We start from the raw sequence: 25,177 nt of genomic DNA, 5'->3' as shown, positions 1-25,177 counted from the left end.
TTTTTAATAACACTTTTAAAGCTAAACAATTTTTAATGCCAACTAATTTGTTCCTAACGCTCCGTACGGCAGTTAATGAAATCACCATTTGACAGACACAGAAACTGAGGCCCAGCTAGTCAGTTACTGTTGAAGGTTACACCACTCAGGACAGAACCATTTACTAAAGGAGATGATGGAAGGAGAGAGGAGAAAGGAGAACAAAGACTTCCACACCCTTGTCAGAATGAAAAAAGGAGAGATTTGAGCCTGGCCTTCCTCACTGCTGTGACACCAGGGCCCAGAGCAGGTCACCGTCAGGAGCACCAGCCTGCACAGTGACTGCACTCCCAAGTCACTAGAAGTCTGCAGAGCCATGGGGGGCCCAGAGCAAGTGCTGGCAGGGTTCTAAAGGCTGACTTGCAGTATAAAGTTATTTGTCCTGATGATCTAGGACTAAATGCTGCAGAATGGGATCAGAAATGCTGGGTTATGTTATCGTCTACAAAGCATATGCAATTCTAATTTATACCCTCTACTCATTCAACTTTATTAATGTTTAATTTTACCTCATTGCTTACTCCTGGGACTTCTGAAACTAGGACTTTGAAACTGGTGGAGGTAGATGCTTAGGATCTAAAGAATGAATCTAGACCAGGAGATACAAAAGGGACCAGGTAAAGTACAGCTGGTTACAGCTCTTCAGGGTCTCCCCTAATGTCACAAAGCAAACTCAGGATTAGGATCCCAGTCTCCTGGAAAGTTTATCTGTTAACCATCTGCTGTCTCATATGATTAACTTCTCCCTTTTTTTAACAGCAAAATTGCCAAAGATTTAAAAATACATTCTAAATAGCTATGAAGACCTCAGAAAAATGAATGTTACAGAAAAAGAAAAAATTTCTTATGCTAAGAAGAATAACCTCTAAGTAGAGAGTAATCTTCAATGTCCCATAACTGTGCTTATGAATAACAAACATAATGGTTAACAGCACAGATTGAACATATCACCGCTAGAGAAAGTATCATCAAATTTCCACAACGAAATGAGGCAAATGGGATCACGTTTTTCAGACTTCAGAGAAAAAAAACTATACAAACATGTCTACGCAGGGCACACAAAGTTGCATGATTTTGCACACAGTCAGCTGGTCAAACATTGTATTTAACTTCATTACTCAGTTCAACAAGAGTTGGATTCAGACTTTTGAAACTGAATACAACTTTGCAAAGCAGGATCAGAAGCGGAGGAAGGTTACTGAGCAAGTGACATGCTACGTACAATGTAGAAAATATTCACACTTCAGAAATCAAGGGGATTATCTGAGTTTCTAGAAACAAAAGCTGGTAGAGTGTATACATGCACGCACATGGGTGGTCTGAAAGAGAAACTGTGGCAAGTTCCACATGTCCCAACCTCCCTCCCCAGGCTGACTGCTGATTCCCACATGCTCTGCAAGGCCCCAGAGCAGGGATGGGTGCAGGAGTGTGGGAGATGAGCTGGGCCCTGGATAATTCTCTAAATCCCAAATCCAGAGGCACTCCCTCCCTAACCTAATGTAAGCAACCCACAGGAGTGTGAAGGCCCACCCAGCGGGCTCTTCACACCCCTGCAAGCTCTGGCTGGGGTCTCACTGGACCCGACCAATTTTTGCTCTGCCCACAAACCAAACATTTTTAAATGACTGGAAAAAAAAAATCAAGAGTAATATTTTGTGATCTATGAAAAAATACTTGCAATTCAAATTTCATCGTCTGCAACGTTTTACTGGAACACTATCCCCACCGTTCCTTTAGATAGTGTCCACAGCTGCTTTGGGGCTGCAACAGAGGCTCTGACAGAGACCCTGGGGCCCCCAAAGCCTAAAATATTTACTCTCGGGCCCTTTCAGAAAAAGTGTGCCAATCCCTGATTCCAGGAGCAGCAGTGTTTCTGGTATGACCTCTTCTGCCTTTTCCTCTTCGTTGGGGGTAAATCAGAGAGAGACAGGCCTCAGTGGAACTGCAGGATGACACACTGTGTGTCAGGAATTGTTGTAGTTTCACCAAATACGGTCTGGCTGCACATCTGCATCCACCTGGAAAATTCTGAACGGAAGCCAGAGAGTGCAGCACTCTGAAGGTGTCAGAATAACCCACGGAGCCCCCAGTGAGGATGGCTGGCGGGCTCCCTGTGTAGACACGTTAATACCTAACAAATGTGTATCACTAATAAACCAAGGGCCAATCAGACAACAATCAGCTGGGGGGTGGAGTAGGATCTGATGCTTCTTTAGAGGAAAAAAAAAAAGGTAGATAACTAGATATAAAACCATTATCTTTTATTATACTGCATATGGGATTAGACAGAAAAGGCTTGACATAGATTTTTTTAAACGCCATTATTTCAAATTAAATAATCTCATGCAAATCTTTCTTCATAAAAAAACAAAAACAAAAAAACAAATGGTTACTTGGAAATTTGTAAAATTCTCCACACGACCTATAAATTCCATCCCTGTCCTCCCTTAAAATTCCAAGTTATGGTTGAACAAGTGACACGGATGGGTGTTAAGAAGGCTTCATTCAAGCTGCAAAAGCATGAAAAACATTTCTGTTATTCAACAAGCTGATCAAGGAAATACCAAGAGAAAAATATAAAAACGGTGGCTTTCTTAGTGTTCACATGTCATCAGAATTTCAGCGCTGACTAGACTCAGTGTAACAGAAGAGTAATAAAAAGATATAATTTCTATATTACTATTATACATACACATAACTTTTATATGTAAATTATAGAGAAATATTCCCGCCCTGCAGACACTTAGGGTATCCATATGTATAGCTATCTTAAAACATGTTAATAAAAGAAGTTCAACAGTGGTTTAAACATTCAGCCTACTTAACAAAGAAGCTCTGTAACTAATACTCCTCTAGAGGACAATTTAGTCAGCAGGGCACCAACTCTATTCTTCTTTTATAAGTACTATCAGATCTATGATGCCTGTAAAGAACAGAGAGACCTTACTGCATCTCATTCTAACCAAGGCACCTTCAAGCTACAGTGCTTCCATTTATCTTGCTGGAAAGCTGGCAGGTAAGGTAATTGCAGGGAGGACTCTTTTAAGGGGCTAGAGTCCCCTGCCCCACAGTATTCCTTGCATCTTTCCTTTGTATTGATGGAGTGACGGGTGAGGGGATGACCTCATGGGCTTGTACACAGTAAATTCAGGATTTTGCCAGGACGGTCTGAGTAAGTAAAATCTTGCTCTTAGGTTGGGTTTTCAGTATCTGACATCACTCAGGATATTTAAAACTTTCCAGTACACCAAAAATAATATAGCTTCTACCGTCGATGGTTAATTTATCTTTAGAAAATCAATGCCTTAAAAAAGAAAAGCTTGTTTCACTTAAAATTTAATTTAAATGAAAGTTCCTTGTAAAGACTTTCCCTCTGTAACCATCATCTCTCCACCCTCTGCCCATGTAAAATTTCCATTCTAATCCAAGTGACAAGTACAAGAGATTTCACTGCACTTGGAATGAAATGCCACCGGGGAGCAGTAACAATCCTATCAAGACTCTGACAAGAGAAACACTTATGAATTAACGTAGAGCACAAATATGTTCCTGATTCAATACAAAGGGACAGGGTGGGGAAGGGCATGGCAGAGGAATGTATATGGAACACGCTGTGAACCAGGAGCACAGAAGGCATTTTCACATAGATGTGAAACAGACATACATTAAATATAAATATTCTCTCACGTCTACATATTGTATATGATCCTCCCTAAAAATATTGTTAATATGCTGTGACTTTACTACACCAAGAGGGATCTTTGGTTTTGATACTATTCAGTTTATCCAGGAAGTTAGCTTCCTAAAGGATAAATTCCGTCAATGCTGGTGATGTCTTACTGTCTCAAAGACCTGGGAATAAGTCAGAAAATCTTACTCCCTTGTTTAATTAAATAAGTGGGTTTTTAAAAAACCAAATCAACTCCAAAATACTCTAAGCTGTGGTCCTCAATACAATTAGCTGATAGCATTAGATCAGTCTCTGATAGAGAGCTGCAGAGCAGCGCACACATTTGGGCATCTCTTGCTCAGAAGTGCCCCAAGAGAGCATGAGGATAAACACTGAATTAGAAACAGAGAAGATATTTCAATCAATGAGACTAGTTCAGGTCTCTTGTTTAAGGATTTTAATAGGATACAGTTAATGATTTCTCACTGTGACTTCCCATGGGCTTGACGCACAGGTTAAAATGCCAGTTCAATGGTCTTTTAAAAAGTCTCTCAGTCTTCTTCAAAAGTGGGAATAGTGTCTCTTCTCCTTTTCAGAATATAGAGTGCCAAATTCAGGCATGCATTTTTTTTTTCTTTTTCTTTTTCTCTCTCCAACTAGACCCTAACTTTCTTAAGGACAGCATGATTCCTTGCCCAGGTGCGGTACTGAAGAAAAGATAGATTTGACTGGTCACTGTGAATGTCACTGAATTTATATGCTTTGTGGTAAAATACAGCTGCAAATACCACACAAAGTAAGCTAGCACATGCAAATCTTTCTAAATATTTACCAGAAGTGCTCTAGTGAAAACTACTGACTTCACTATCAAAATTTAGCAATGAATTCTTGGCCCCCTGTTTCCAATTAGCATCCCTGAGGCTAACCACCCCCACCCTCATTAGATTGCCTAGTTCTTTAGAAACTGATACTTCACACACTGTGAAATCATCTCATCCCTTCCAACTTTACTTTAGAACCATCATTCTGGACATGTGATACAAATACACCTTGAAATTGATATTAGAATTAAGTCAATAATTGGACTGACATATATACAAAAGGAAAAACCTCACAGTGACTCTGTTCAATCTCTATGATGTTTGCAGGTTTCTTCTCGGCACAAACCTGTGTGCAACCCAAAAAGTCCCTGCTGCTTTCATTTGTCTAGACAGCGAATGAGTTAAAAGCTTAGGCCTCCTGTCTAAACGAATAAAAAAAATGCAAAGGCACAGAAAAACAGAATCCATGAAAAAAATCCTTCAAAGCAGTAATTGTGAGGCTCTAAAAGCATCTTCTTTCCAAGTTATATATATCACTTTCTATTTAAACATGTCCAAATAACAAATATTTATCTCTTCATTGTACGTGACAATATATACAACACATAGCCTTAAGATATATGAGGCCAACTGGAAAAAAAAAAGTGTTTGATGTTAATTTAAACATAGTCACAAGCTCCACAAATGACAAACCCCCAGCCAAAGCCAAGGATAAATGCAAAGAAAATTCATGAGTCAAAATTCATTGTAATGATATAGCCAAGAACTGCTTTCCTTTTCTCAAGCCAAGATTCCATTATGGGTAACTCTCATTTTAATGGGACATTTACAGGGTAATCAACTAAACTGATACTTTACAAAAGTGGGATTCAGAGTTAAGCAAACTATCATAAGCAAAAATTGTGAAAAATGTTTAGATTTCCTTTGATTTTTCAAAATCAGCACCTAAAATAGAAGCTAGCCTCAAAGGTCCTTGAATTAGAACTCTGATATGAAATGCACTGCCATTCTAAATTTAGACGTGGTAAACAATATAAATATGAAATATGCATCATGTAAGGGAATTTTTTTTCCATTGCAGAAGCCCCAAGGGGATCCTAAATTATTCTCAGTTTTTGAACTCTGCCCAGGGAGATTCTCTGTTCTTCCACTATTAACAACAGTCTCAAGATGTTATGTAGGCTAGGAAGAACAATGAACAGACCCTTTAACACAGTGTGGGCAGTCTTGAACATAAAAATTATTTGGTAAGAAATTTCATTTATAGTTTTCTTTTCATTGTATGGAGTTTGGGATTAACTTTCATCTGGGAATAACATTATCCTGCTTGGTTACACTCCTAGGCCTGTGCTCACAAATGAAAATAATGATGAACATAACCATCATGAGTTTTTAGCAACAACAACTGTCACTACCATTGATTTAGCACCTTCTAAAGTACCATATATATCATGTATATTTTTCTTATATGGTGAAACTACAGTATCTAATTAGCTCCAATCTCTTGTTCCTACAGAGAACAAAAAAAGGTGTTTGACTGATTTCATGGTCCAACATAGCCAAGAGCCTCCAGACCCTTCCTAACCTCAAGCCAAAGCCCAAGTCAGTCAATGCTGAAAACACACAAAAAAGACTCATGTGAATAACTGCTGGCCCTTCATTATTCTAAGAGCAATGGCATCTTAAAGAATATATTTATTAATACAAATGACAACCAGTGAGATTCAAGCTACATAATAAAGTGAAAATAATGAATAATTTGGGGAGAGACTTCCTTCTGGGGCATGCACTAAGGTTTGCAGATGAAGCTATGGGATGGGTGAGAAGAGGTGGGGCAAAGGTAGAAGGCCATTTTTACATGTGAATGACACTTGATATTTAAATGTTGGCCTGGACTGTGATTCTGTACTCTTCAATGTCCCTCTCTCACAGAGTCTCAATGAAAAGAGACAAACAGCTAAACAGATGAATTCTTAGGAAAGGAAGGAATTCTGAGTCGGAGAGGTGCATTAGTAAGTGAGTGGAATCCAGAAAGGGGTGTCCTCAGCTGGCGCATGCTGGCCCTGGGGCTGCAGTCTGAGTGGGTCCGGACCAGAGTGAACATGTGCCCTCTGTACAAGTGCTGGGCAGAGGACTAGAGGCACAGGGAACAATGTGGAAAGGCAAGAGCTCAGGGAGGGATACCATGGTGGGAGCCAGGAAGATAAGCATGCTGGGGAGCTAGGAGAAAGGTTGAGAGACGGGGGACGAGGGCTGCTGTGAACCACTTCTGTCCCTGGACGCTGAGCAACATGGACTAACATTTTTAGGAGCCAGGGAGCCAACAGAGGTCTAATGGGTGACTTGTAATATTATCAAGGAGGAAAAGGAATGCAGAAGAATGCCAGGAGAGAAATCTTAAACATTTTTAAAGAAAAAAAAAAAACATGTTTTCAAGTGTTTACATACAAAGAATGCTTTCATAACATGATTAAAATTATGGATACTACTTAATAAATTTTTTTTTTTACTTAATAAATTTGTAAATGGTTAAAGATCCATGTATTTTAGCATTACATAAAATTTAACAAATAAAGGAACAACAGTGATTGCAGCAAATGCCTCAGTAACCACAGCCTAGGTTAGTCATGGGTGTTTTTCCTAGATTGCAGGAATTCGGGGAGTCTACACAGTTGCCCTGCTTATTTCAGTTGTATGTAAGAATCAATGCAGAAATGAATTGAAATACATACTTGACCCTTAAAACAGCACAACAGTGTCTAAAAAACTCATTATGAGTAACATTTGGCTTCAACAGATTCTATTTTCTAGATAGCCTACTCCAAAACCGTTGGTGACAAGTCCTAAGACACGTAGGGGGAGAACCAGCTAGTTACATGCAGGAGGAGGGGTAAGGGTTTACGGGTTTGTGCTTTACAAATATCAAAGTCAGGTATGAAACTGTAAGGTATGAATGACCCATGTGCTTTGAAAGCAAATTGACAAACTAACAAGATCTGTAAATATGTAAGATTTAGAGTTTGTCTACTGATACCAGTTTTTATTGCTGAAAGCATATCATAAATCTTTATAACAGAAAAGCAATCAACACCAACTTTTGCATGTCTCATGGTAAAAAACTACTGTTTATCTTAGAAGTACAATGCTTAGCACGTAGAAATTCTGAAAATAAAACTTAAAAACAAAAAGGCATGAACCCTCAGGAGACACTTATTTCTTCAGTATATAGCAATGAAATACTTTAAAATAGTAAGACCTATAGGAACTGAAAATAAATTAGCAACTTAAAAAAACAAATAGAAAAACACACAACTCACAGATTGTACTGAGTCTACATGGAATAAAGGGAAGTTTTACTTATACGACAATACTAAAACTTAGTTGTTTTGACATTTTCTCTGTTCACGGGAACCGGACGAACAGACATACTTGTCCTAATCCCTCATTGGATTTTAAAAAACTTTTTATTTTGAAGTAACTTTAGACTTAAACGAAACTGGCAGAGTTCTGGGTGTTCTTCTTATGCACTCCTTCACCCAGTATGCCTCGTCTTAACATTGCACGTAACCATTGCACATTCATTCTTCAATTTGTGCATGTTTGGTGTTTTCTCATGATGAGGCTGAGCTTACAGACTTCAGGGAAGAATATCGCAGACATAAAGTGTCATCTACAAGGCATCCTATCATGGTATGACAGAGGCAGGACTTAGGAGAGGTGAGGTCAACCTTGATCACTTGGTGAAAGTGGTGTCTGCCAGATTTCTCCATGGTCAAGCTATTTTTCCCCTTTCTATATCCTATTCACAAGAAGGGAGGCATTAGGTCTAGCTCACACCCAAAGAAGGGGAAGTAAGTTCTACCTCCTAGATGAGTAACAAAGAATTTGTGAGTGTATGTTAAAATTGTACAGAATAAGTTAACATTTGGGGGAACATAATTTGAAGCAATGCAAGTATCTTGTTTCTCCTTCAAGTTTTGCCCACAATTTTAGCATTTGTCAGTGGACCCTGCCTGTCGCAAGGTGTTCCAATGCTGATTTTCTAGTTCCTTCATTCCTTCTACGTTTATTATTTGGGATTCTTTTGTAAGGCAGAACTGTCCTATCTCCACTGATTTTTGCATGGCCAAGGCAGTTATTTCTCTCATATATGTCTTTTAGTATTTCTCTCTCTTTTTTTTTTAAGATTATTTTTATTATTCATGAAAGACGGAGAGAGGCAGAGACACAGGCAGAAGGAGAAGCAGGCTCCATGCAGGGAGCCCGATATGGGACTTGATCCCAGGTCTCCAGGATCATGCTCCGGGCTGAAGGCAGGAGCTAAACCACTGAGCCACCTGGGCTGCCCTAGTATTTCTCTTATATACTTCTTGTGGTGAAGTTTCTTTGTAAGATGATTAGATGATATTCTTATCAACAATAAATGGAAAAAAACCCCACGACAAATGAAATAATACTTCCAACTGAAGTTTCATAATTAAAAAATATTGGAGAGAGGAAAATATGCACTTAATGCTTTTCCAGGCACAGCTAGTGGGAATATAAATTAGTATAACCACTTTGGACAAAATTTGTAAGCACATCGTAAGGCTGAAGGTGCTTTTATCTAATGACCCAGGAAGTCCACTCCTAAGTGTGTACTCTGGCATATGTACATAAGGAGGCCTATACATGCAGAAAAACATTGTTTCAGTACTGCAACAACAAAAACTGGAGACTATCTAATTCTCCAGCAACATAAATTAGAGATGTATTCACAGCCATGAGATTGAATGCGCTAGAGTTAAAAATATTAGTATGTCACAAACAATGCTGATAGAAAACAAACCAAAAAACCCAATGCCGTGAAATCTAATCAATATAGGAGACACGGCAAGAGAGTAGTGAACCACCAACATGGTAGCAGAAATGCAGACAGTCCAGAGCAGGAGCAGTATGCAAAGCCCAGCGGTGGTGGGGGGGGGGGGGGGGGGGTGTAGCAGTCCTGGATCAGAAGGGAAGTAGGGAGAGAGAAGGTAGAACAATGTCGCGGTCCTTTCTCCCTTCAGGAGAGCCGACATGCTACCGTGGACGGCAGCTAAAACCTCAGCAACCGAGTCTAACCTGAAATGAACCTTTGCATTCTTTGCTTGGGGAAGCCATACTTCCGTCCGAGAGCCATGCACTCCCATCTTGGTAAGGCTGCTCTGCCACGGACACCAGTTCAAGCTGCACAGCTGCCTCCCCCATGATGCCAAGCCACATTTACCTCCTGCAGAATGGCCGGGGCTATTGAATGACTGTTAGCATGTTCCACAGTGGAAGCCCTGGCCTAAGAGGACTAAAATTCAAACTCGAGCTTTGCCACACTTAGTAAGTAGGACCAGGCAACACAGTTCACCTTTCTGTGCTTTGCTTTGCTCATCTATAAACTGGGGGAAATCCTAGGACCTGCCCAAGAGAGTTGTTGTGAGAATTAAATGAGAAATTGTAGGTAAAAGGGCTGGTGGAGTACAATGCCAGTAAGTGTGAGCTATCGTGATTGTGAATCACAGGGAGAGGCCATGGGAGAGAGAGCCTGAACGGTGTGGAACGGGGTCCAGTGCAAGGGAACCGGGAGGCCACAGGCAGTAGCTGGGAGGAGGGAGAGCGTTCCTCTCCCACTTGTCATCCCAGTGGGTAGTGACAAGGGCTCTGCAGGCTCTAAAACCACATCCAGTAAGGGATAGGAATTGGGTTTTAAAATGAAAGCCTCAAAAGTAGCAACCCAAAAGAGATGGGAAGGAACAGAAGGGCCAGTTTTTTCCATTTCTCAGGTGCCCTGGCTGGATTGATCACTCCTAAGCTTTTTAATGAGTAAGACAAGGACCGCCTGCACTCTGTTCATGAATACAGACTTTCTACAGTATTTCTATCAATGAGGTTATATCAAATATTCTAGTATAGGAAAGTGACTATCCGCAGAATGATAAAAACACTCATAATGACTAAGAGTCACAAATAACAAAATGTTAGCAAGAGGGAGGACTCTGCTGCAGTAGAAAGTGCTGGATGTAAAGGGGTCAGAAGCTGGGTGCAAGACAACTTAATCTTTTATTCAGTTGTCAAGTGGGGATTACATGCTTATTTTGTCAGTGGGTCAATATAATGAATAAAGCAAATGATAAGGAAACTGTGAAGGACATCACTTTTAAAATATGATTTCCTGATGCCAAGTTATATATTAGACACAGGATTCAAATCACTCTGGTTTTAAAGAATAAGTTAAAAATAGAATTTTAAAAAATAAAAATAGAATTAACGATACAATAAATACTAAGGCGACATCAGCTCAATTTCCATTTTCCTTCTTTGAATGATGATCTCCTCATCAACAATAATGTCAAAGTATCTATGAATGAGTTATTTTTACAGTATTTAAAGATACATTAAAATTATATAGTCTAGGGGATCCCTGGGTGGCTCAGCAGTTTAGCTCCTGCCTTCAGCCCAGGGCATGATCCTGGAGTTCCAGGATTGATTCCCGCGTCGGGCTCCCTGCATGGAGCCTACTTCTCCCTCTGCCTGTGTCTCTGCCTCTCTCTGTGTCTCTCATGAATAAATAAATAAAATCTTAAAAAAAATTAAATAGTCTAATGGCTTCAATATAAAAGCAATCCAAAATTTTTATGGTTTCACAGAAATTATTTTTAAGACTTCTGAGTTAATTTAGGGAAAAAAGTAGAGAATCCAGATAATTTTTTTACAAGAGTAGCCAGACTACATTATAGATGGAAATGTTTTGTGAAGACTATTTTTATATTTTAAAATGAACTACAACATATTCAGTACCTCCCTCAAAAGTCAAACTCAAAAACATGAATTTTTCTTATTTTCAGGTATGATTCACAGACTCACTTCGATAAGAGGTTTCCAAAATGAGTCCTTTTCCATCTATGTACAGGGGCAGCCGGTCACTTAACACCTCAAGTGCTAGCACTCAAGAGCAATTTTACATGATAATTTTTCCTAAGAGCATATAACCATTTTATAACCTATTACTTCAAAAACTGCTTCTCAAAAGGAGGTAGTCATAAACCTATTCAGGGTTTCAGGGAGAAACCTGCATATACCAATAATGATGATGGTGATACTACTACTACTACAAATGTCATCATCAATAAGGCCTGAATTAGGTCTGGGAGGCCAGCACGTTGCACCCTCAAACACGTGACCTCTCAACAGTGCCATTTATGCGCCTGCAATAGTGTTACTGAGCCTCACACTTACGAGTAATTATCCTGTCACTTGGAACACATTCCAGGGCCCACAAGAAAGGTTTTCTCTCATGGGCACTGGAGTCCACTACTAGCAGTCTGAAAGTCAGCATAAATAGATTAAGACACAGGATTTCAAAAGGCAGAATGGTAAAATTCACATTCCCTTTGCTTTCCTAAACTTCTAAACAGGGAAAGGACTTCAGTAACCTGATGTGCAAGCCTAATTCCTCTTTTATCTCAGTAAATCATAAGTTTTGAAATAAAATTGGATTTAAACTCCAGTCATATCCCTGGAAGGTGCCATAGAGTCTTCCAAATCTCTACATCAGATTCCCCTCCTCTAATGAAACTTGCTTTTTTAAAGGCATTCATTAATTTTAGTTGTTTTTCTTTTTAACCTTTATATTGTATCAAGCAGTGATCTTTTCAGATGTGGACCATGGTGGTTACAAAGAATCTGGGTTCTGAAACCACACAGCTGACCCTAACCCAGCCTCTCTTTAGCAAATTCCAAGGGCTCTGGCAAATAACGTAGCCCCACAAGCCTCTACCCCTCCACCCCTCATCTGTAGGTAGCTGGAGAATGATAAAAATAATGGCCTCATAGTTTGATGGGAGAGTTCAATAAGTTGCTATACATAAGGCACCAAGCATGATGCCTACCACCAGTAAGTGCTCATTAAATATTTATCAGAACGTAGGTTTACAGTAATAATGGAGCAGTTCCAATACGAATTCTGGAGTAAGAAGAGCAGTCTGGAATCAAGTCCTGTCCCTATCATTGCTTCACCCAATTGCAGACAAGGTACTTAAACCTCACTGAGCCTCAGATTCACCACCCAAGAAACAGGGAAAATATCACGTATGCTAAGGTGATGATTAGATATAATTATGAATAAGCATTAAGCTTATGCTCAATAACCAGTTGCTGAAAATATAAATGCCTACATGCACATATAAATATACACACATTTCAGACACACGGTTTGGTGTTTTTTAACCACTCTTTGTAAATTACATTTTGAGACCAGGATAAAGAATTTGCAAATGACTTCTAGAAAATCATCTCACTTATAAAAATAGGATGAGCAAATAGGGGCATGAATGCATCCTTCCATTTTTCGTAACAAATATTTACCAGATAATTATGTGTCAGGTAAATAGTTACATTAACAATCAATATTACATTAAATAAATAGCCTTCAGAATGTAATGTTACCAATGATAAACACTGAATGCCAAAAAGGGATTGGAAAAGGTAGTCATCCCAGGCTGTGAAGCTGTGTTCAGGTCTTTGCTCCATCACTTCCTAGTGGTATAGACCAGGCAAGTGGATTAACATATCCAAGCCTCAGTTTTCCATCTATAAAATGGATCTTTGTCTCAAAGACATGGAGAGAACTGATCTTAATAACTTAGGCCTAATAAAGCATAAGTTGAGCTTAATAATCTATTTAATAAATATTAACCATCATAATTTTTATTATATCACATAATGTGGGGATAAATTTAAAAAGAAGTAACAAGAGGGCAGCCCTGGTGGCGCAGCGGTTTAGCGCCGCCTGCAGCCCAGGGCATGATCCTGGAGATCCTGGATCGAGTCCCACGTCAGGCTCTCTGCATGGAGCCTGCTTCTCCCTCTGCCTGTGTCTCTGCCTCTCTCTCTCTCTCTCTCTCTGTGTCTCTATGAATAAATAAATAAAATTAAAAAAAAAAAGAAGTAACAAGAAAACTAGATGTTAAAAAAATGGCAAAAAAAAAAAGTTAGAAACCATCTAATGGTCAACATAGTAGTGGATTATTTAAAATATATAATAATTATTAAAAATACATATTAAAATATAATTTTTATTGAAAAGAGTATTGAGTGAAAATCAGGTAACCACAGAATACATGATCTCCTTGATGTAAAATATATAAAATATTATATGAATATATATGCATTTATGTGTACATATAAAAAATACATGTGTGTCTTTTTTAATGCCTAAGAGGTATCAACTGATACTCAAGACAATGGTAACAGTAATTATTTTAGGTGATCAGATCTGGAAGAATTTTTTTCTTTCTTTGTACTTGAGCAGATACCACTTTAAAAAATGCTGAAGCTTCTTTTGCAAAAGAAACAAAACAAAGGGGGACCCTGGAGATTTGAACAGTCTTTCATACAGAGCCACAGCAATAATGAACAGAATATTAATTTATGCCCACTCTAAAGGCATAACTTTAAACTTTAAAAAAGGCCCATTCAAAGAATGGGTAACAGATGAATAGTAGTAGCATGAAATCATATTAGTATCTTCAGAATAGATGTGAAAACATTGCAAGTGTATATGGGAAGGAAATCAAAGAGAAAGTTGGACAAACTAATTAATGCTCATATGCATAGTTTTCACATTTTTTCAGGCTAAGTTTTTTTTTAAGATTTTATTTATTTATTTAGAAAGAGAAAGCGAGTGAGCGAGAGCAAGAGAGGATGCACATGTGTGGGGAAGTAGTAGAAGGAGAGGGACAAGCAGACTCTGTGCTGAGGATGGAGCCTGATGTGGGGCTTGATTCCTCGACTCTGAGATTATAACCTGAGCTGATATCAACAAACATGCAACTAACTGAGCCACCCAGGCACCCCTATAAGGCTTAGATTTTTAATAGAATTTTCCCCATGGTCTCCATTAGCAAGTCTGTTTTGTATATACTTGAGTAAGATGCTTGAAGGAAAATTTAAAACTTGGTAATAGATAAGTAGAATAAAGCAAAAATATAAATATTGATTTCAATAGTGTGGATTTTTGATACAACAGGCACCAGCCTAACAACCTAATCCTTTCAAAGAGATAAATACAGACACAAGTACTTCTAGTTAAATGGGTCCCACAAAAGTGCCATCTTGAACCTGAAGAGTCTCAGAAGAAATAGAAGTCATGTGTCTCTAGATACTTTAAATAGAAAAGAGGGGCACCTGGGTGGTTCAATGGTTGAGCGTCTGCCTTCAGTTCAGGGCGTGATCCCTGGGGCCTGGGATCGAGTCCCACATCAGGGTCACCACACAGGGAGCCTGCTTCTCCCTCTGCCTAGGTGTCTACTCTCTCTGTCTCTCTCATGAATAAATAAATAAAAATCTTAAAAATAAATAAATAGAACAGAATAGAAACAGCTATTTTGTCATTGTTGGCAACATCGAATAAAAAAGGACCAATTCGGGATCCCTGGGTGGCGCAGCGGTTTGGCGCCTGCCTTTGGCCCAGGGCACGATCCTGGAGACCCGGGATCGAATCCCACATCGGGCTCCCGGTGCATGGAGCCTGCTTCTCCCTCTGCCTATGTCTCTGCCTCTCTCTCTCTCTCTCTCTCTCTCTCTCTGTGACTATCATAAATAAATAAAAATTAAAAAAAAAAAAAAAAAAAAGGACCAATTCTCAGAAATACTGAACCACCGCTTTGAGTTTATGTATCTCCTGTGCTCTAAATAACTCCATACAGAAAACTTCTGTGAAGGGTCTCATCTTAAGAGTTACATGTTCTACATAACTGATTTTCTTTTACTTCCAAAAATTACAATATTTTTAAAGATTGTATTTATTTATTCATGAGAGACACAGAGAGAAAGAGGCAGAGACACAGGCAGAGAGAAAAGCAGGCTCCATGCAGGGAGCCTGATGTGGGACTCAATCCGGGGACTCCAAGACCATGCCCTGGGCCAGAGGCAGGCACTTAACCACTGAGCCATCCAAGGATCCCAAAAATTACAATTTTTAACACAATCCTCTCACAATTGATGCTTTTTAAAATTTCCTATTTGGAAATTGCAGAAAAAAGCACATAAGGTCGAATAAACAGGTTCTTAAAGTACCAAAAGGGGTTGAAATAATAACCAGAGTATTATAAAATTGCAACCTGAGGCAGATTTGTTCTACTGAGCTCACTTTAGAATGAGTAATCACACGAGATTGGTTTAGGAGTGCCACAATGGTCCATCAGTTTGTAGGATGTGATCTGACTTCCAAAACCTGTCCTTGTGCAGAACAGACCTGTCTCTTCTTGCTTTCCAGTAGCCTGTCCTCTTCTGAATTCTCCTCAACTCTTAAATAGGTATGACATTGATTCAAGGAAATAATGGATTTTGGCTCTGAGAATAACAGCTATATATATATATATACACATACATATATATATATATATATATATATTTAAAACCACATATATAAAAATTGGTGAAAACTACTTATGAATTAAATAAAAAAGGAGTGAAGGAAAATGTAAAACTACAACAAGCTTAGCAATCTGTTATGAGCTGAATGAGTGCCAGTTTGTGGGCCTCGGGGCTCGGTAGGATTTCTCTGTACAGTGCCAAACTCCAACAATATTGTTATGGTTAGAAAGGAATTTCTCACAAGAGCTAACAAAGGCAGAAGGTCATAAATAAACCCAGCAGGATTGCCTTGTCAGTTCTCATTATTAGCGCTGCAGGCACTTGCTTTTCTATGGGCTTCTTACAGGTTCATTTAAGTGTAAGAGTTCCTCCTTGAAAATTCACAAACTCATAAATAAAATGGTTCTTAATCTAGCAAACAAAAATACTTGAAAAGTAAGTAAGAAAATAAGCAAGCAAGTAAATAAATAAAGGACAGAATCATTGCAAATGGGAGGGCTGAGCCTGAGCTGGAATACCTTAACTCCTGGCCTTAGCACCCCAGCAGTGGCCGACAGGATGCTCTGCTTTCTCACCACAAAAACAGTCTGCAGAATGCTATCTGGGCAGGAAATGAAGCTGAGCTCCTAAACTGATGCTGACATGTGTTATAAACTGAGGAAAGCACAGCTGTGTGATCATTACTGCAATTACGAAGTGACATTTAGTATGAACTTTATTTTGCTGAAGTTTTTACCTAGTAACAAAAAAAGTAGGTACAAGTCTATTACGATAGGGAGGGAAGTTGATTTTCAGTCATTAAAAAATAGGAATGTATCAGCGGGCCTTTAAAAATGGACATTGACTGTTACCTCAGGCAGATCTGCATCTTGGAGCTCTCATCAGTGCTCTGAATAGAACCAAAGATTTAGTTCTGTAATATTTAAAAACTGAGATGCAAATCTCCATCCTTTCTCAATTTATATCCTTCTAGTTTTCAACAAGAGCAGAGAACAACACACTTTCAGTTATCTCAATACAGATACCAATTCAAAGGAGAAATGATCTAATAAACTTGATTCTGTTTACTAATAACTTAAAACAAAAATGATCTTTTCTTCAACAAGAAAAATGTATTTTATAATGTTTTCTATTTTCTTTAAAAAGAAAGAGAAACAAAATTGGTATTTTAAAGTAACAGAGCTCATTATTCTTAAAAACAGACGGGAAACACATCAGAAAACAGAACAGAAAGTAAAATTCCACAGTGGTGCCACTACACAGAGCTAACCAAATTCTAACATTTTTCCATATTTCTTTCTAGTCCTTCTTGTGTAGAGCACAACAGCTGAGCTTCAAGCTTGATATGTATGCAAAAACAAGTAGGGACCCATGTGACCTACTTGTCATCTTCTATCAAAAAATGTGAACCTTTGGTTTCCTAGATGATTTTCAGTTTTATAGTCTGTGCGTCTTTTCAATGTACTTGTAAATTTAAAAAATTATAATTAATGTTCCACTTCATCTCCTTTAAGTGACCGATTAAAGTTTACAGAAAAGCAATGTTGTTCTCATAGGCAGGAGATGTAGGAATACTGTTTTGTGTAGTCACTCGGTTGCGGAGGCCGGACTATGGGGTGCTCACGTGCTACAAAGGAAGGTATGTTTGCAGAATTACTTTTCACTGGCTTGCAGCCTCTCTCATTACCCACCACTCATGATTATTAGTGTCAAGCTGATGTTGAATTCTTCCCAGAGAAAATTCTCCATGTTTGCTTGAGAGACTGGCAATCGGTCTATATTCTCGACATTCTAACAGGATTGCCCTTGAAGAACCTAACATTATTGGTACGAGGAATGTGAATAAATGCTGAAAAGAGAGGAGTGTAAATGTCCAAGAATGGTAAGAGGCTCAGACAGGCCTTACTTTACATTGGCAGGGAAAAGTAGGTTTTTCTAGAGAATATATCTGAAACAGTAAGTAACTGCATTAACCATGGCCTATACAAGAAATCCATGCTGTTGAATCTCCAGTAGGCTGCAAACAGCCTAGCACATTTTTTTGATTAGCAGCTTTATATCCAGATAGCCCATAGTTGAAAATCTTAGGCCATAAAGATACTCGGGAACTTACCACTGAATATTCTGCCAACAGAAAGAAATAATAAACACAAGGTCCTTAAATTTGACACATGTCAAACATGAGTAGCATGTAAAAAAAATAAAATTTTTAGAACATTTTGAGACTTCAACAGCTAATCCATGCTAGTATTAACCAAACCATACTTCATCAATTCTTAGAATTGTTTAGCAGATGTTTGTGGGGCTCACACACAGTATTTCAGGTAGAACCATGCTAGAAGCATTAGAACATGTGGAACGCGATAAAATAAGTCACTGAGATGTAATATACAGCATGGTGACTATAATATATACTATGGTTAACAGTACTGTCTATTTTAAGTTGCTAAGACAGCAAATCTTAAAGCTTTTTACACAAGAAAAATAACTGCGTAACAATGTACAGTGATAGATATTAGACTCATTGTGATTATTTCAATACATATAACTATTGGATCATGTTGTATACTTGAAACTAATATAGTAAGTAGATTATATCTAAATAAATAAACATATATACCACAAACAACACAGAGAGAGCAAAGTTTGACTCCTTTGGAAAAGAAACACTTATGAGAAACTTTTAGGAAGACTACAGAGTTTTCAGAACTAAAACAAAAGCCAGTAAACACTTACTCCAGATCTCTGTTTCTAGAATGTGAAGCTGAAGTCTAGAGAAGCTAAATTATTTACATCAAAACCATGCCCAGGTTCTATAGACACATACAACATTAGAATGCAATTTTCTAGGTATATTTATTAACAATGTGACTACTGATGGGATCCCTGGGTGGCGCAGTGGTTTAGCACCTGCCTTTGGCCCAGGGCGCGATCCTGGAGCCCTGGGATTGAATACCACGTCTGGCTCCCGGTGCATGGCGCCTGCTTCTCCCTCTGCCTATGTCTCTGCTTCTCTCTCTCTCTCTCTCTCTCTCTCTCTGTGTGTGTGTGTGTGTGACTATCATAAATAAATAAATAATTAAAAAAAAAAAAACAATGTGACTACTGATATTGACAGCCTCATCTTAGAACTGAAAGGACAAAGAGTGAGTGAGTGAGGGTGAGAGAGAGAGGAGGGAGGGGGGACAGGGAGAGAACAGGCACATCCCTGTGAGCTGGTCATGAGAGCACCCCTATATCTATGGAATTGCTCTAATTTTGGAATTGGATTAGCAATGGAATTGCTCTAAATTTTACACTGTATACTAGGTATGTGACTCTATCTCAAAATCCCATTTCATTTAGTAAATAAGGGTATGTATGACTTTGTAAGTGATAAAAGGAAGAACAGCACACAAAACCATGTAGCAGAGATGTCCTTGATTTGTGTAATAGCAGGATATAGTTTAACAGATCCTTTGGTGATTTAAAACAGATCTTTTCTAATTTCTAGCCTTTGGTGTGTCTCACACAGTGTTTTCTCTAGTTCTCCGATTTCTTGAACTTATAACCATGTTCACTCCATCTCCTTGTGGGTGAGTCACAACAGCTGTCATGCACAGGCCCATAAACAGGAGACCATAAAGTAGCACACCAGAGGACAGCTAAGTCACATAGCCACAGACAGAGTACACACATCCGCTTACCTTGTGACCCGATCTGGGCAGGACGCCCACTTCCAACACAGCAAAGGAATTCATGATTAAATTCACAGGGAATCCAAACAGCAATAAGGTAAATGTATTTTATCACTTAAACTGATAAAGCATCTGATTTTTTCCCTCTGTCTGATGACTACCCACAGGATTCACAAGAGGGAAATATAAGAGAAGTAAATTGTGAAGACAGACTGTTTTGTGAAATCATAATCCATGAAATATACCATCTGTGATCTAGCACAGTTCTCAACCTACAATGGATCCCTAGTGCAATTTGATATGATAAATAGTTTATTTTATAGAGTTCTGAGTTCTGAAGTATCTGTAATTGTTTTAGGTCTTAAACATATGGGATACAGTGCGACTGAATTTAAATTCCTCAGAACAGAGGCGTTAACTGTACCTATGGAAAAGCTGGTCACGTGTAATGCACAATCATATACAGTAGGACACAAAGGCAGAAAAAAAAAGAAGGACAAAGAAAATGGGAGAAGGTAACAGAATACCGAGAATCTGAGAACGGGATATGATGCACAAGCATCTGATGAATGAACGGATCAGTTACTACATACGTGGGAAATAAAGCAAGAAAAGTAGATAAAACTTTTGGCGATGTGACAAATAATATTATTAAAGATTTTAACCTATCACTCCTAAACAGTGTGTAAAATTCTACACATGAATTTGGGCCAGGAAGCACCTTTGTGAGAAGAAGAAAAAAGTGGCCTTCCAGGCAGATGCCACGCCACAGAACCACGGTGATGGTCCATGGAAGAAAACTGCACCCCTCTCGGCACAGGGCACCTCAGCAGAGTGTCAACCCCATCTGTTCCTGCCAGCAGTGAGTGCGAGCTGCCCCGTCATAGTGACCCCCTCCTGGCACCACAGATGCTACTACTTACCTAGTAAATGAGATGCTGGTGACAGCCAGGATTAGAAGCTAGGATTAAAATCGTGGCCTTTGTGGTCTGAACTTGGTTCACTTGTTTCTTCTGCTAATACCTAGCCACTCAGCCTTATGTATATTACTTAGACTCTCTGAGGCCTGGATTTCTTCATTGACAAACTGATATAAGTGGTTACACTGATGTTTATAATGATATAAAAGAAAGCACTTGGAATAGTGCTTGGCAAATAAGAGTACGATAAATGATAGCTATTATTTTTACTTTTTATCCAAACCATTTAGTCATTTAATCCTGACAGCAGTCTCATTCGGTAGGGTCCACCAACTGCATTTTATACATAAAAATATAGGAAATTGGTTCAGAGGGTGAGGTGGGCTGTGACTACAGTGTAATTATCAGATTTCAAAGCCTGTGGTGTGTCCACCACTTTGATCCTTGTTCTTCTCCTTCTTGCTAGGGTTCCTACTCCCAAGCCAAACAAAGGAAAAGACAAAAAAAAAAAAAAAAAAGAGTAAAAGAAAAAATGGTACTCTATCAGGGTTGCCAGAAGACTTGCTGTTTTTCTAGAATGAAAATAATTTCACAATCCCAGTAAATCTTCTTTGTCTCCTAGCAAAAAATTCTTAGTTTTGCTTTGTAAAAAATGAAAATCTTCCCACTGCAATTAGCTTCCAGATTTTCCTTTGGAACAGAAAGTAGCAAAACATCACCACCAGTGTTTCAACAAGAAGACTAAATGTGATTTATTCTTTGGAAAAACCACAATCCTGAATCCAGATATAAGCTACCTGTTAAAGACCATAATAATATCATGCAAGTAGGATGGTGTTTTGGCCCAAAAATGTCATTAAAATGAGGACTTCTTTATTTAGATATCTAATGGAAGATATTTTAAAACTAACATGCATTACTTGTCAGGGCAAATTTAAAATTTTGAGATTATATACAATCCTCAGAATATAGTAATTATGTAAGGAAGAATACTACCAACACAACTGAAATGAATTGAACTCTAACTTCTCTTCTGTTTGGAATTCTTAGACTGGAACTTTTGAGTATTGATTTCCAATGCAAAGGAAAAAATACTCTCTTTTGTGAGATCCGTCACCTTTAAAATTTCTTTTAACTGCCTGCCACATGACCGTGAAAACTGATATTGATATATACTCCTTGAATAAGGTTTGTGTTTTTCTTTGCACAAAACTTTTCAACATTTTTAAGTGGGAAAGCTCAGGTTGTTTCCTGCATAAAGACTAAATAAAGAATGGCTTCCCATTAGTACCCACTGACTCTTTGAAATATCACTGACTTTTATTCAGGATAGTGGTTACCCGTGGTGGTAGTGGAGCGATGGATGGAGTAATGATGCAAAGAGGGCACAAGAGGGCTTCCGAGGTCCAGGTGGTGTCTTCTGAACTGGGTACTGATGATACAAATGTGCTCACTTCAGGAATGTATCAAGCTGCACACTTATAGCTCCTGTCCTTCCCTTAAAACTACATTATACTTCCACGATATTTATATTAGGAAAAAAAAAGACTTCTAGATTATAAAAAGCCCAGAGCCATTTGTCCCAACATAAGAGAAAAAAAGGAAATAAAAAGAAAACAAACCAGACAATCTCTGAGGTCCTTACAGCCCTATCTCATCCTGATAGATTAGCGTTAACATGTACTACACACTTCTTCAGTATTCTCCCTGAATATATGACCTGCTTTCAGAAAAGCAAGAGTCCAATTTAAACGGAAGTTCCTATGGGTAGGTAATGGTTTGACCCCTGATCCCACCACCACAATTGTTCCAATTCTCTAATGATTTCCCTGCAGGGTTCATTTACCAGTTCTGGGTCAAAGACCAACATGCCCATGAAGTCAAGGGTCGACAAAAGCAGTGCTTGATGTATTTGAAAAGAACTGTACCATAAAGGCACATTTCATCAATTAGAGATGGTTTTGGAATTAAAATAAAAGGAAGTATAAACCACAAGATCGTCATCATTTACATTGACAAATTCACAGGCGTACACATACGGAATGATATATCCTGACTGAAGCACAGGACTACTGTTATCCAAAGGCAAAGCAGTACTAGCAAAATGGGGGTCAAATTTACTTTATTATCTTTACTAGTATTATATTTGAGTGCATTTTCCACTTGTCTCATAGATTTTCCTTTAAATTTTCACTAATTTGAACTTAACTTCTATTCCTCAGGACTTTGAGCACCATGGTTATGATGGATTAGATAGGGACTCAATAGAGGTAAATTTCCCCAAATATGATAAACTAATGCTTTAGTAATCTTTTTGCTGAAGCACTACCTTATTGCTTTCATTCATAAATACAACTACTTACAAATAATAAATTCTTTCTTAGTTTAACCAAAATGCCTCAGTACATTATCGGTTGAAGTTGATGCAAAAGCTCTATGTGAATTTGAAGGGAGGGTAACTTTTCTAGAATTAAATTCAGTTCTTAATTAAAGAACTAAAGATACGTAATTCCCTCTACTGTTACTAGCACAGAAAAGGAAGGAGAAAGAGAAGACACCAGAAGAAAAAAAAGGGAAAAGAGGGAGGGAAGGGGAACACTCAGGATGGAGGAGTGGAAGGGGGAGCAGGAAAGGAAGGTGACTCGTCACTGGGGGAACGCAGGACAGAAAGGATTCAATTGTTTTGGGGTTCTATCACCAGGACGCCTTTCGCCTTTCGTTCAGACTAGTAGTTGGGATGTGGGGGCAATGGGGCTCTTTAGGTGAACAGCAACTGAGGAAGCATTTGGAAGCCTTTTCTGTGAATCCAGCCAGCAATGTACATTTCCCACTTGACTAAACTTTGGATTGAGTTACAAGTACTTCTGAATGAGAAGGTCTGGAAGAATGAACATTAAAACCAATAAAAGCCTTCCTTGTGAAAACTATACTTGAAACACTAAAGAAATGCCATGAAGAATGTCTCTACATCATTAGAAAACAGAACAGAGCTTCTAAATGTTTGATTTTGCTCCCTAGATTACAAATGGACAAAACAAGTTTTCTGGAGAAATAGGCTTTAGATTCTCAACATTCAGAAATATGTGAAAAACAGTTACTACTATTCAGTATATATACGTAAAATTACCTTAAAGAGCAAGGTCAACTCCTAGGCTAGCAATACCCTTCTATAATTATACTAGTTGTACTGATCTATCTCCAGAAGAACTTAATCAAATGAAGAGCTCATCAGCATTAGATGGGGGAAAAAAAAAAGAATTACAGAGGTTCCACAAGGCAAAGCTGATTGACAACAGGAGAAGGAATCCAATGACCATCTCTGCATAATACGAAAGCATGAAAAACCAGCCTGAAATGCCTACAGGGCAAATGAAGGTGTCTGGCTATCCTAGTCCAACACCACAAAACCTTCAAGTTATTTAACTATCCCACACCCTAATGCCATACTCACAAAGTTACCTCTTCCTGGCTTGGTCTGCCACCAGGAAGACTGCTACCTTGCCAATCAGGGTGGTCAGTGAGTCCTTTCCAAAGAGATGGTTCAGCCATATCTTGGTATCTTCCTGGCAAAACTGTTTTCTGAGCTTCACAGAATAGAGACTCAAACTCTGGACTTATGATACACGTTTGCTAATGTACTGTTATCCCGTGATGAATCAAGAAGAACTGAAATTCCACTTGCTAACATCATGGCCATTTGGAAGTTCTATACGGAACAGCTCTATCCACTGGCATTAATTTCATACATAAACAACCATTAAAAATACAATTAAGAAGTCTGGCTCATTGGAAGTACATTAATAAGAATTTAACATTTTATATACATTTTATTAACTCATTAATGCCTGCTAAATTAATATATTGTTCTGTCATAGACTCAATTCTCATAGTAATGCAAAATTAAACTCACTTTGTTCAGACCAATCACTAATAAAATAAGACAACCACCTTAAAAAAAAAATCTCTAACAGGGAACAAAATGGGCCCTATGACAATAGCATCTTGGTGGAGTGGAAAAAGCATTGGCTTTTTATTACTAGGCTAGTGTCCTCTAGTATCAACTACTTAACCTTTGACCTGCTTCTTTATTTGCAAAAGTGCATTATACCACCTGCCTCTTAAGGCAGTGTTTTAAAAGAAAAAACACATGGGAAATACTTTGAATAGTAAATGTTAGCGCTCTCTCTCTCTCTCTCTCTCTCCCACTTCCCATCCTTACCCAATATTCCATGCCGGAATGAAGAAATGATTGATGACTCATGCACCTGGACCCGGAGATACTCTGTCCTGGGGCATTTGTTGTTATTGTTAAGATTCAAAAAGATTTTTTTTAAAAAAGATGAGCCACCATATGAAATATTCTCTATGTTCTTTAAACCCTGGTCCAATTGGACCCATCCATCCTCATTCTGAAATGAAACATTTCTTTAAAACACATTTTAAAACACTATCAGATTAACAGATGCTTTGTATAAAACAACGAACATCATAGAAAAAAACAAGATGAGAGTGAGTCCTGATCAGACCACCGTTACCAGCTTCTAACGGACCCTTCATGTACTTTTTATGAATATACCAGAAGGAGCTTTAAAACCAAACTCTTGTCTACAGCAGCTTATAGCAATTAACAGACAGGAAAACAGAAGTGGAGGAAAACAATAG

The 25,177-nt window shown here is 38.4% G+C and overlaps 1 protein-coding gene across 11 annotated transcripts in view; it reads right to left on the bottom strand.

Moving 5' to 3' along the window:
• ARID1B (AT-rich interaction domain 1B) overlaps positions 1–25,177 on the bottom strand; it is a 434,844-nt gene that overhangs the window by 127,221 nt on the left and 282,446 nt on the right. The window lies entirely within an intron of this gene.

Source organism: Canis lupus, chromosome 1, assembly GCF_003254725.2.
Source record: "Canis lupus dingo isolate Sandy chromosome 1, ASM325472v2, whole genome shotgun sequence".
NCBI classification, from domain to species: domain Eukaryota; kingdom Metazoa; phylum Chordata; class Mammalia; order Carnivora; family Canidae; genus Canis; species Canis lupus.
Note: the sequence above shows the minus strand (reverse complement) of the source record. Positions and strands in the feature narration are given on the sequence as shown.